Source organism: Macrobrachium rosenbergii, chromosome 14, assembly GCF_040412425.1.
Source record: "Macrobrachium rosenbergii isolate ZJJX-2024 chromosome 14, ASM4041242v1, whole genome shotgun sequence".
In the NCBI taxonomy this organism is placed as follows: domain Eukaryota; kingdom Metazoa; phylum Arthropoda; class Malacostraca; order Decapoda; family Palaemonidae; genus Macrobrachium; species Macrobrachium rosenbergii.
This window is the reverse complement of record NC_089754.1, coordinates 24,227,433-24,240,156: the sequence shown is the minus strand read 5'-3', so window position 1 is coordinate 24,240,156 and position 12,724 is coordinate 24,227,433. Positions and strand designations below refer to the sequence as shown.

Below are 12,724 nucleotides of genomic sequence, written 5' to 3'. Positions count from 1 at the left end.
ACTTGCCACATACCCTATTTTTAAGATCATAATTTTTTCATTTGTAATTGACGTGTCCTCATTTGCACATATATATATGTATGTATGTATGTATGTATGTATGTATGTATGTATGTATATGTATATATATATATATATATATATATATGTAAATATCTATATATATATATATGTAGTATATATATATATATATATATATATATATATATATATATATATATTCTTAAATCGGTATGGAATGGAATGGAATGTAGAATTTAGGCCAAAGGCCAAGCGCTGGGACCTATGACATCATTCAGCGCTGAAACTGAAATTGACTGTAAAAAGGTTTGAAAGGTGTAACAGGAGGAAAACCTCGCAGTTGCACTATGAATCAATTGTTAGGAGAGGGTGGAAAGAAAGAGAATATAAACGGAGATACGGTAATAGGAATAAAAGGGGTGGCAGCTAGGGGCCGAAGGGACACTGGAAAGAATCTCAAATAACGCCGACAGTGCCCCGCATGAGGTGCACTGACGGCTGTACCACCTACGGAGTATATTAAGAATGCACATACAAAATTAACGGACACGGACAAAGTCATGCTTGGCAAGCAGACAAACATGATGGAGTCTAGTTCAGTGATGCTATAAATAGCGCCTCTTGTTTAATCTTTCAGTATTTCGAAAAGCTCTCTCGGTCTTCATGCACGCCAGAAATTAGCTCACCAACACCATCAGATTGGGGCACGTAATGTAAATATAAATACACGTTTATTTCGAATAGTATCGAACAATTTTCATTAATTGCTAGTGACTCCCACTTTATGTAATATTTATTTATACACATTTATAAAATTATTATTATTATTCAGTAGATGAAACCTGTTCATATGGAACAAGCCCACAGGGGCCACTGACTTGAAATTCAAGCTTCCAAAGAATATTAAGGTGTTCATTAGGAAGAAGCAAGAGAAAGTAAAGAGAAATACAGAAAGAAGAGATACTGCTTATTAAAAATAAAAAAATAAATTAATAAATAGATAAATATATAAAAATGTATCAAAGTGCAAGAAGAATAGTATTAGGGCAGCAATGCATTGCATTTTCGCTTGAACTTCTGAAGATGCAATTGCTCTACATCCTCTGGGAGGCTGTTCCATAGTCCAATGGTGTGAGGAATAAAGGACCTCTGGGGCTGAGAAGTTCATTTATCGCATACTGGTGCTGCTGTTCAGCTAATCTGGTTGCTCTCGGCAGATAAAGGGGATCAGGATCAATTGTGAATGTGAAAGATCCCTGTTGATATACAACTTATGAAAAAGTGACAAACAAGTTCTCATTTTAGCATTCCGATGATCTTATTGTGAATTTAACAGCTTAATCATTATGGCTCAAAGTTCAGTCGTATATGATAGGAGCTGACGTCAATTTCACTATACTTAAAAATAACTCGTCAACTTCACTATACTTAAAAATAATTCAAAGTATAAAAAGCGGTCTCAAAATTAGCCTGACAAATTGACAACGTTGGTAAAGCAAGTTAAAATCTCTGATCTTGTGTGTGTTGTTGCATTGATTTGAATTAACAAGTAATATTCTCTCCAGTGTATTTCCACTGAGTTATTAACCGATGTGAGCAAAGGCATATTACTGTCAAACTTTCACCATTAAGTAGTCTGTACATATACAAATATATGTGCGTACATGTGCACGCGTTTGTGTATATACCAAGCGAATTTTCGCCCTTTATAGCAGTTGTCTGAGCCCATAAACCAAGGTAACTGCTGTCCAACCAGCCATTAAGTCTCACCTCTCCTCTGTCTTGTGCGCAACGCACACGTCACTCCTGACGTCACAAGGACACGGGGTCGTAAAATCCTAAGATGGTCTCGGCGGTGCAGCAATGTATCGTTTCATTAGCATTTGAAGGCGAGACACGTGAGACCAGCGCCTCGCTCGCAGCCAACAACAAGTGGTTCTGACGGGTTTTTCCAGTAAAACAGGTAACACAAGAGTGGAATGAAGAAGACGCGGAGAGAGAGAGAGAGAGAGAGAGAGAGAGAGAGAGAGAGAGAGAGAGAGAGAGAGAGAGTTCGCTCATGTATGACGCTTTAAATACACTTCAGACTGTATTTCAAGGCATTGCAAAGATTATCTCTAATAGTAAGTTGCAAAATATCCAAAAAACTTAAAGCAAACGTAATTCACCACAGTTGTGGAAATTTATCTGCCACTATAATAACATCAAACGACAAAAAAAAAATAAATAATAAACAAATAAATGAATAAGTACACGGTGAAGTGCCCCAAAGATTTGTCCAACCGGATATGAGAAAGACATGTTTTTTTATTATACTTTTTTAAAACATATGTAGAGCAAGTGATAAAAAATAACCATTTGAAGAAGAGTTCGATAAGGCACAGTATGTCAGTATCAAATTACTGAACAATGAGAACCAGCCAAAATATATTCAGGTACACTACGACCCAAGAGTGTTCTGTTTTAAGGAAGCACCCCAACATCTAAAAGCATTATTAACATTCACAACATTGTACCATGCATCCTCTCTTTTGACATACCATAGGTAAAACTATAATAATAATAATAATAATAATAATAATAATAATAATAATAATAATAATAATAATACGTCAAAAGAGAGGATGCATGGTACAAGAATGGCTCACTGAAAGTGGTGGTTTTCTTGGTGCTGAGTCTCTTACTCACCAACCACACCGCTTCCTGATCTGCTTTAGATCTCAGCCGAGGCTCATTTTTTTCTCAACTTCCACACGCTTTACTTCAATCGGAAACTTGCACTAACAACGTTAGTACCCAAGTTCTTTGAGCTAGTGAGTTATACTCTTTTCCAAGGATTAACCATCCTCACTTTAGTCTGGTGCCATACCATAATGATCCACTCCACAAGAAAGCATTTGTTCTCTTGCTATCTGTTTACATTTATTCAATGTTGTTAGGTTGTTCATTTGTTTGCTCCTCATACCATGTACACTCAATGATCACATTCTTTTACCGATATTAACTTTTTAAGAAAAATCTACGCAGCTTTCCTGATCTAGGGGCACTGGACCTCACTTTGAGGTAAATTGTAAAATAAAATTTTAAAAATATATATATATTTTTACATAGGGTGGCATTGGCGTTGTGTACTCGTCTTGGAAACTGACAAATTTATTCACGATCAGTCTGAAGAACAATATGATAATATCAGTAAACCCGATACGCTTCCACAATGAGTGCAAAGTTACAATGATAACGATAACAATAAATGCTTCATTTCGCATCAAGGGAGGGCTACTACTGAATCGTATGCATAATGCACTATCCTACTGTTAAATTGTCAAGGTCAACAATCATGCCACAGTAAAGACTAAATGAGGCAAGGATCCCACACAACAGCCTGTGGAATACCAAATAGGTTTAGGCTCACTGAAAGACCCTGTCAGCCAGTGAAGATCACATACTTATCTTTACTTAATTAAAATACGATTGATGGAGTCAAGAGGTAGCATCAAGTCAAACTGAAAAGAAGGATCTAGGATAAAGCTAAAATAACCAAACAAGTATCACAGCCACGTAATTATTTTCTAGATGCAAGCTAGCTATCAGGAAGTACGTGTCTAGGGGAATGTTCACTAAGCTCTTTCACAACAATGATAATCTCATTACTCAAGAACAAGAAACAGGTGTCTTCTCATCAGAGTTCGTCATCAATGTCAAAACAATAGTGGTTGCTTCAACAAAGTTCGTTAAAGTGAAAAAATGAAAATCTCTACGGATTTTTATGTTAAAAGAATGAATATTTCATGAAAGTCCTTCAGTCTTTTACCAAGGTTCTCAAGAATATCATAGGACTAGTAAGTATGATATCGAAATTCATAAAGAGAGAGAGAGAGAGAGAGAGAGAGAATGAAAAATAGACATCCAAGGATTCAGAGACAGCAGGCGACAACACGACGCTAGCGATAATTATCAGGTACTTGTCTGAATACACAAGCATCCTGCACAGTGGCGACATCACCTAGACGCAGTTTTTACGATTTCTTTCTTCGGGGAGTTCTAGGAATTCTTTGACACAAGAAAATTGCGTTGTATGTTATTCCATTAGCTTCTATTTTATGTTCTAATTCAGGATATATAATAAGTTTCGAACATAATGCATATATTAGTCTTTTCGAGCACTCATGATCAAGACAATATATTCTTTATCGATAACACTATTATAAGTAACATTTATCACATATCTACTTCCTCTATCGCTGCTATGATTACTACTAATATAATACTGACAGTAACGATTATGCATCAATAATCACTCGCTTACTGCAATACCCTCTCAGGTACTGGGTAACTCCTGATTACAGCATGAGACTTTGCCGAGGACAAGAGATAAACCTACAGTCTTTGTTGGATTTTCCGAAAGACCTAATCACTCAGAGCCCAAGCTTTCAAACGCCTCGTTTACTCGGTTACGTTATTTATTCATTGTTTTTCAAATGCCACTTATGTAATGGTATAGTAGTTCAAAAAGCAGAGATATCAGGCTTACCAACCACCGCACCCTTCCCCCCCACTTCCCCGCCCGACCTTTCTTTGTGACCAGAAGAACCAAGTAATTAGCCTAATTCTAAAGCGATCACTTTCCTTGGGCAGACAGAATCTGCTGTATGTTATTATGCTGTCGAAAGTAATGCATGAACTTTCGTCTTGAACCGTCCATCGAAGAGCCAAACCTGACGTGTCTTTGACATGTCCATGCGCCTCATTTCAACTATCCAAGTAGCCGGTGCCGACAGAACTCTAATCTGTCTCATATAAGCTGACGGTAGAACCAACTATTAGGCTGGCCGGTAATAAAGTCACGGGAAAAAAGTTACAGAAAAGTCACAGCTAAAAATTCACTGATTTACAGTCTTTTGTTTATGTTTTTACGATAATCCCTACTGGGCTTGTACTGAACGAGCCGGAAAGGTGGAAACATACCAGGTTAAAACCCGTGGGGTCACTGTCTAGTTAAGATTAATGTGACTTTTTTTTCTGTGACTTTTTTACCTGCATTCGCTATTAGCACGGGACTAACAACCTCACTCCGAATGACCCAAGATCTACTTTATCTAGATCTTGGAATAACCTATACTTAAAAAATTGAACAAACTAAGAGTACGGTGCAAGTCACAGTATGCCACAATGAGGTGGAGAGAGCAACTGAGCAAAAGTGGCGTAGGCCTAACAATGAGCGAGCACTTTTGGGAACTTGCTTAAACTACTAAGTATCATACCTACTTGACAATTTATTTATCCCCTTTTAACGAACATCACCAACAAACATTCTTACAGGTAATAACTGAAATATATAGCTATAAACATCCAGGGATATTTGTTAAGCGTGCTAGCTTTTTTCACGAGATTATGACTATACTCACATGCCAACTTTAAAGTTACTTAGTAACATTAAATGTACAGAGCAGGAGGTTAAATTTACAAGTAAAACATGCGCCGACGTTTCTGCGGAGCAATCGAGTTTTCTGCACAACCGCTACAGCGTATATTCAAGGCCACCGAAAATAGATCTATCTTTCGATGGCCTCGGTTTAATGCGGTAAGAGCTGCTGCCCATGAAAAATTAACCACGGCCCGGTGGTGGCCAATCCTATATCGCGTTGCCAGAAGCACAATTGCGGCTAACTTTAACCCTAAATAAAAAAAAAAAAAACTTCTGAAGCTAGAGGGCTGCAATTTGGTATGTTTGATGATTAGAGGTGGATGATCAACATACCAATTTGCAGCCCTCTAGCATCAGTAGTTTTTAAGGTATGAAGGCGGACAGAAAAAGTGCGGACGGACAGACAAAGACGGCACAATAGTTTTCTTTTACAGAAAACTAAAAACTAACACCTATTTTTTTCTATGGAGTCTCAAAAAAGGGTTGGAGACATACAATTACCTTGCCATAAGTAATATAAATCACAAATTAGTTTTAATTACTGCAAAGGTACAGGCACCGTGAGTCACTTCATATCTAAGTATCGTAGCTTATATAATGTATTATGTTGTTTTAAGCTGATTTCGACAAACAAAATCTGCTAGTACTAGCCAATTGGCGCTTTCAAGCTGTTATTCCATAAAGCGATGACCAGGGATTTTACATTTAATCCTACCAATCCCCTAACAAAAAAAAAATAAATACATATATATAGAGAGAGAGAGAGAGAGAGAGAGAGAGAGAGAGAGAGAGAGTCCATCAACTGAATCCTTCCATAAAGAATTTAAAGCGTAACAGTGAAATTGCTTACCCCTCGCCCCATAATCTTTCCCAAATCGCCCGCTCTTACGCCCTTTCCAATAGAAACAACATTGCATTGAGTCACAGCCATTAATCAATTTGAAGGTAACGGCCTCCAACAATCACAGCTATGCTGCATCGACAACTACGTCTGCATCTGCATATGTGTGTGTGTGTGTGTGTGTGTGTGTGTGTGTGTGTGTGTGAGAGAGAGAGAGAGAGAGAGAGAGAGAGAGAGAGAGAGAGAGAGAGAGAGAGAGAGATTTCGACCTTGTTCTTTGCCGTCATCTGAAAATTTGAATTGTGATCTTTCTTGACAACTCTGTGACAATAGAATGGTTAATTCCCACATCCTAAAAGTTAAAACCAATGATTAATCTCTTACATATACTAAATCAATGCAAGTTCTTTCTTTTACAGAGAAAAAGAACTTAAACGCCTGATGACGTCATTCTCTCTAGCACTCGCCTAGATGAACTTGAAATTAATGGAGAGTCCGTGAGGTTTAACTGGTTGTCTGGTAAAGAGAAAGACTGGTATATAACTCACTATTAGTCAGCATAATGGATTTCCTTATGAGGGACAGCAAAAAACACAGAATCTTGCAACCTGGCAAAACAAAGGACGAACCCATACGAGATAATGCTAAATGAAAACTCTTGGGAAGAAAAAATCGTCTTAACTGAATAGCGATACACCAAAAATGTCCTCATTCCATTTTTGTCTCGACCGGCAATTTAAGGCAACACCCTCTTCAACTCTTCAGCCTCTCTCTCTCTCTCTCTCTCTCTCTCTCTCTCTCTCTCTCTCTCTCTCTCTCTCTTCTGACTGTCAGCATAGATAAATCTTTTAAGTTTTTCTACCCAAGAACATTACCTTACGTCCAAATTAATCTTCAAAAGCGTCAGAAGTCAAGAATTTTAAATGGCATGAATCATGATTTGACTGAATAAGTGAGCACGCACCCATTATACCGTCTGTCATATATATATATATATATATATATATATATATATATATATATATATATATATATATATATATATATATATATATATATATATATATATATAAAATGTGTTTGTGTGTACTTGGGCAATGCTCTTTTCTGGTATATTCCACCGGGCTAGGTATAAAATATATATAAAATAATTATCCCAGCGCAGGCTCTTTTATTATTAACTTAACCGACTACCTTGTCTTTCATATAAATTTAAAATCGCGTAAATTTCCCATAAAAAAACTCGTCTCAGGTGTTTCCAAAAACTTTCGATGAGTGGACACATTTTCAAAAAACTTGCTTTTCGGAGAATGTTTTAGAATACACAAAATGCACACAAAACAAACCTTTACTGCTTGACAGTCCGCCAACTTAGTTATTTTATTTAAATATCGAAGGATACATTCAGAATGAGCTATGACAAACATATTGACAACCTCGAGAGATTTCCCCAATCACTTAGTGTTAAAAAATGTTAAGCAATTCTATCCCGAAAAATTTGGTATGTCTGGAACTCTTCTCGTGTACGTGGGCAAAATTATGAATTCCTTCAAAGTTACATTGAAGGTTTACAGATGTTCGACTTAATAATGTATAACACGTAAATATCACCATATGTATGTCTGAGATAACGGGAGGGAGACTCAGAGAGAAAAATTATTAACAATATCAAGAAACTGGGTTAGTAACTGTTTGAACTGTTCATAGGCTAAACTAGGAGCCGAGATCGATTAGGTCTAATGCATGAGATTAAGATGTAAAAGAAACTGACAATATTATCATACTTTTATGATAAAGTCAAGGTTGAAACCATACTACCTTATTTGAGTGGATATCAGGACGCTCTTCTTTTAAAATCTAGAATAATTGTAGATATATATGAATAAATTACTTCGACATACATAAAGAAAGCGCAGCGATTTGTTTGTTCCTTTATTTTACGGTATTGAAAAAATTAAATTGAAGCTGTATTATTTCCTCGCGCTTTCCATAATACCAAGTTGTATCAATAATAAAAATTACGGTCAGATTAGAGTAGGTTCCGATGAATCAACGTTGGTATGCAAAACACTGAAACTATTTATGATGTTAATAAATCATAAGAGAAACATATTATCAATTTACTGCCACAGACCTCAATTGATGAACGGCGAGACTTGGTTGGAAACTAGGCCTATAAAAACATCCGATTCTGACTTCCATTGACCAGGGTTTCAGCACATTTCGATCATTATTAACCAATTAGCAACTCCATACCTAAATCATCCGAACTGTTACGAATTACGTGTCATGACTATTTTGGGAACTACAAATAGTAAAGACATGATGTGGAAACATTAAATAAATCGGTAAAACGTTTAACTATTCACAGTACTCACTTAGCACCTGCTGTGCGATTTCTTCCTTTGTCCTTCCTCTTCAGACTCTTAATTAGAACTGAATTCTACCACCATTTTTTGTTAATAAATTTCTCTTTCACTTCTTGAAATGTTTCATTTTCAAGTGCACAAGTTTTCAACTCAAATCTGGGCTAATGAAGTCTTCCCTGCCTTGGTATGCTTTGCAGTAGGTTTAGATTCTTTACAAAGCAGAGGGCTAGTTCCACTTGTAGCAGGTACAGTGGCAATTAATTACGTAAGCTCATAAATTCCAAGCAGTCCTGTAAATAGTTCAGTCTCATCAGTGATTTTCATCCTATCAAAAACAGGCTTGCCTATGAACTCTGATAAGCATTCAAAATTTCTACAAGCTCTAGCACCACGATATCCTATAACATCCAGTGAAAGAACAGAACACACGAGAAGAAGGAATAAAAATCAACACCTTTCAAAGATAATGACTGAAGCTACACTGCCTAGCGCATCAGAAATCAGACAGTTAATACAGTGCGGTAAGGTAGTGACGTAAGCAAGCGATTGTACTGAGCAGAAACTATCTGTTCCAACACACTTCACTACTTTTGCACTTCAAGATAAACGTGAATTGTAACGTACATGTCTGTTGATTTTAATAGTTGATTCTTATGTGCTGGACTGTTGGACAGATGAGTATATGCACTGATAGTTATTCACTTTATTAGAGAGTAGGTATATGTGCAGTACACATGGTTACAATTAATCAAACGTGACAGAACTATAAATATTCACGGCATTATTTAAAGTAGTCTAGTATATACTACTGTATATGTTGGGTGTAAAGTAAGTGCTAAATGATCAGCATACCATGAGGATTTGCCAGTGATCTACATTTAATTGGCAGTAATTTGAACCGCTGACCAGTGAAGCAGTAGGCCAATATTTAATCTACCCAAAAACCAAGGGAACGGTGATACCTGCTTTGATTACAAGCATATAACGTGGCATATCTAAAGAAAAGTCTTTATACTGTCTTTAGTTGAGTAGGTGAAGCATCGGTCTACTGTTTTTGTGGTCGCCGGTTCAAATCCACATAAGAGTATTGTTAACATCAACTGCTCAGTGATATGGCCCGTTTATGATGTATATGTGTGTGTATATTTACGTATATACATATACGTATACATATATATGTATATATACGTATGTGTCTGTGTACATGTGAGCGTGTACAAACGAAAGGCGAAACGGTTAAGGATTTACACGCGGTGTTTCATTTTCCCTGTGATACATCCGTATATTCAACTATACGCTTACTCTACTCAGAAAGGGTGGCTGCAGAAGGTAATAACCACGAGGTTTATACCAGATGGTATAAACACACTGCTTAAGTCAATAAAGGTGTAATAGATTTTTCAGGAAACGTTCCGAAGCCATATCTTCTCTGGGGGCTTCAATTCTGGTCTCTTGGTGCGTGAGACTGGGAAGTTGGATTCATAAAACCACGAGGTTCAAATACACACACACATAATATGTATCTCTGTCTCTCTCTGTCTCTGTCTCTGTCTCTCTCTATATACACATACATATATACACACATATATATATATATATATATAGAGAGATATATATATAGATATATATATATATATATAGAGGCACACTAACATTCTATATTGTATTTTGCATAATCCATTGCATTTTCATAATGACACAATTTTGTTTAATAAAAAGGGACGTCATATATAAAATTATAAAGATAAAAATAAATATTTTATTAACTGCTTGTTTTCGACATTTTCATCAAAAGTGTTGGGTAGAAGATAAATGTTTCTTTTTATTTTATTTTATTTTTTTATCATAATTTTATATAGAATTAAACAAAATTGAAATGCCAATGGATTATTATGCAAACCAACAATTCTTAGGCTACAAGATTCATACGGAGAGATCTTTTTAAGAAAATACGATCATCTCTTCAAAATAATCTTCATTAACAATAATGAATGGAAATTTTCATCAAAAAGTTTGGAGACATGTGAATTTCAAGAAGAAATGCTTTAGGCTACAAGATTCATACGGTTTAAAAAATACGATCATCTCTTCAATCTTTTTAATGGAAATGTTATTTAAAGTGTAAATTATTGAAATCTGATAGCGGTTTGGAGTTGACTGCTGGGGAAATCAAGACAAAAAAAAAAAAGAAAGAAACGAAGAATGCATGTGCGCAAACACCCAAGACATTGTAATTACTTCTTTTTCAGGCCTTGTGATTCTTTATGTGAGTGGCACTGTACTTTAATATTTCACAATATTTTATAATATTTGACTTAATTATTGACTTCAAGCTATATTCGTTGTGTCATTTCAAATACATAATACTTCATTCTTCTATCAAAAACTGATGTTCCTCCCCCATAATATTCATTCTTCTGAAGTTTGAGTGTAGTTGTGACCAATCTGCTGTCTGCAAGACTAGAGTGTTGTCTTTAACTGTCCTCCTCCAGGCACTGATTTTGTATTAGGGGAAAATGTGAAAGTTTTTACCATTAATCCCATGAATATTATATATATATATATATATATATATATATATATATATATATATATATATATATATATAATATATAAATATTAAAATATATATATAATAACAAATAAACTTAAAAAATACATGGGGCCGGTTTCAGATGTTTTCTGAGTCTGAAACCGGTCCATGCATTTTTAAAGTTTATTTGTTATTATTTTGGTAACTGATGTGCACTGGAAGAAAACATCAATAATGTAGAATATTTTGATAAATATACTGTCTACGCCCTAATGTCATTAAAAGAAGACACAAAAGACGTTTAATATGTTTACCCTGCTAACTGCACATTCCTAACCTGCCAATAACTGTTCTGGCAACAGTATTTTCAAAGATTGGAAAGTGGATAACTGTACACTAGAAAGTGTAACCGACATCCACTAAACTCTATTAAATGCCCTTAAATAATAGTCTTACTTGGAGTCCCTTTAAACCTTGCAGGAAGCTGCAGGGCACGCCTGCAGGTATGATCGACAAAGGAGGGAAATCGTGTCCTAAAGGAAGATTATGTTTAAATTCAAGAATCATTTTATGCTTACAGTGGAATGCATAATCAATGATGCAAATTGTTTTCTAAGGAGGTTTTGATAACAACTGTTCAACAAAATGTCCATATCATTCACTATACTAAACAAGGAAAAAATGCGCCGAAGAAAGTTTTCCGTACAGCCGCTACAGCGTATAATCTAGGCCACCGAAAACAGACCTATCTTTCGGTGGTCTCGGTATAATGCTGTATGAGCCGCGGCCCATGAAACTTTAACTATGGCCCGGTGGTAGCACATCCTATATCGTTGCCAGAAGCAGGATTATGGCTAAGTTTAACCTTAAATAAAATAAAAACTACTGAGGCTAGAGGGCTACAATTTAGTATGTTTGGAGGGTGGATGATTAACATAACAATTTGCAGCCCTCTAGAATCAGTAGTCTTTAAGATCTGAGGGTGGACAGAAAAAAGTGGGGACGGACAGATAAAACCGGCACAATAGTTTTCTTTTACAGAAAACTAAGAAAAGTGTGAACATTATATTAAAAAAAAAAACAAGGTAATTAAACTGCTTTTTTTTCACACTAAAAAAATCCTGGTCAGAGACAGTAAGTCTCCAAAGAGTTTCCTCCTGATTTTATTAAAACACTACAAACAAACTGAAAGATCATTTGTTAGTCATCGACGAATAATTTAATTTTAGTCTAAAACCCACAAAATAAAGATCTTCAGATTATCACATTATGCTAATCCAGAATCAATGATTATGAAGTTAACGACAGCAGACATCAAATTTATTCCGAACGCCAAAGACGGAGTTCCCTTCCCTCCATAATCGCGATATGAGGTAACTGAATGAATTAGTGATGATCATGAGATCTTATACGGAGATAAGGCACGACTCACTGTATATGGGGTCAGTAGGTATAACAAATTAGATCTAGTTCAAGGAATAAAGGATATACAGGAGTCGCAATGTTGTAATGCTTATGGACCGTCAAAGGGCTTA

At 35.8% G+C, this 12,724-nt stretch overlaps 1 protein-coding gene across 2 annotated transcripts in view; it reads right to left on the bottom strand.

The window, feature by feature from the left end:
- Srp68 (signal recognition particle 68) overlaps positions 1-12,724 on the bottom strand; it is a 249,126-nt gene that overhangs the window by 222,049 nt on the left and 14,353 nt on the right. Inside the window, exon 1 of one of the 2 annotated variants that reach the window (XM_067116132.1) lies at positions 8,666-8,720. The exons of the other annotated variant lie outside the window; for it this stretch is intronic. The gene's annotated coding sequence lies outside the window, so the exon portion shown is untranslated. Of the gene's footprint in view, positions 1-8,665; positions 8,721-12,724 lie in introns of those variants that run through there. 2 annotated transcript variants of the gene reach the window in all.